Here is a 1,875-nt window from a genome sequence, read left to right on the forward strand (position 1 = left end):
TGGTTCTGTGTTGTCCTCCCCCCCCCCCCCCCCCTCAAATAATAACCTGGGGTGCCTGGGCTTCCCCTGCCTTTATTATCTCGGGGTGCCTCGGTTCCTGCTTTCCCACCCCCTCCCCAAATATTATCATCTTATGTTGTGGTGCCTGGGTTGCTGCTTTTCCACCCCCAAAATCCTAACCTGGGGTGCCTGGGCTCCTGATAACCCCCCCACCCCAAATGTTATCATCTTATGTTGTGGTGCCTGGGTTGCTGCTTTTCCACCCCCAAAATCCTAACCTGGGATGCCTGGGCTCCTGATAACCCCCCTCCCCAAATATTCGCCTGGGTTCTGGTCCCCACCCTTGCTCTCCCAACCCCTTTCCCCATCTCTCATCTATTTATCATCCCCCTCCCCCAAGGCTTGGATCCCTTCCCCACCCCTCCCTCAGCCACCTGGATCCTTTCCCCCATCCCTAACCAGATCCTCCCCCCCCCTCCGGCTTAGCTTCTGGTGTTTAAATGATGAGAATAGACCCTCATATCGGGGTGTGTCTTGTGTGAGTGTGTGTGTGTGTCCCACATCTCCGGCCGTCTGGGCTCCCTCCCCAGCCCCCCCTGGGACTGAAACAGTTCCTGGGACTGAACCCCAGTTCCTGGGAGGCTCCTTGACGATTCCTTTTGGGAGCCCGCAGGAAATGCAGGTCTTTTTTATCGGCGGGAGGGGCGGGGGAACGATGGACAATAAAACGCTGACGGGGGATTTATTGCTTGTTGGTTTTTTTGTTTTGGTTTGTTTTTTATGTCGGATTTTCAATGATGACGAAGGTTGGTTTTGCTCCCCAAAGCCGAGGTGGCTGCAGGCTATTACCCAAGCCGTGCTCTCCCCCCGGAGCAGAGCCCGGCTTAGGGTGGTGGCAGACCTGGTTATGTCTTCCCCCTCCTCTTCCTCCTCCTCCTCCTCTCCCCGCTCCGCCTTTGCAGCCTTCGGCTCTCCATCCAGCCCTGACTGCAGCAGGAGGGGGATGGGGAGGCGGGCAAGCTTTGCACGCCTGTCAAATTCGTCTCATTACCCCCCCTCCCCTCCGAAAAAAACACCCTCTCCTGCGTTGTAGCTTCATCTCTGCCGTCCCCGAGGCCAAGTGACAGCTGATGGCCCTTGGGGGTGAGGCAGAGGGAGGAGGATGAGCCGCGATTGGGCTTTGTCCTATTGTGGAGGATGCAGCCCGCGCTGCAGGCTGCTGAAAGGGGGGGGAAACAACAAAAAAAACCGACCCAAAATGGCAGTGCTGCAGCCGGGGAGGTTTGTTGGTGGGGATTTCTTTTGGTTCCTGCCTTCCTTCCAAGAGAGATGCCTGGGGGGGTCACGTCTGGCTTATCTGCTGTGGGTTTAGTAAGGGTTGAAGGGTGGATTGCAGGTTACAAAGGAGGGGGCATTGTTTGAAGAAAGGGGAGGAAGAAAATCCAATATGGTGGAGGGGAGGTTTTTCCCTGCTGTTAAATACCCTTTTCCTGCTTTTGTTTCCTCCTGGTAACGGGGAGAGGTGGCTAGAGAGAGATCTTGGGGGTTGGTGGTGAGCGATTTCCCCCACTTCCCCTTGTTGATGGTGGCTGTAAATAGAAATACATGAGCTTCCCACTGTGGCTTTGGGGCTGTGATTGATAGGGTTGCCACACTGGCAAAGGCATCACGTCTGCTGACACAGGACCAGGGCATGGCCACTTAAGGCAGACCCTCTCCCCATTTCCAGTATGGGAATAATGGTGGTAAAAGCAGGATGTGGCACAAAGAAAATGTGCAGGGTGTGGGAACGTCCTCCCAGCTGCTGCCATAGGGTAAACCAAACTTTCCTGGTTGCTTTCATTCCTTTCTCTTCAGGTTTTTCCTTTGGGGTAG

Source organism: Chaetura pelagica, unplaced genomic scaffold (genome assembly GCF_000747805.2).
Source record: "Chaetura pelagica isolate M959 unplaced genomic scaffold, ChaPel_1.0 scaffold466, whole genome shotgun sequence".
NCBI lineage: Eukaryota > Metazoa > Chordata > Aves > Apodiformes > Apodidae > Chaetura > Chaetura pelagica.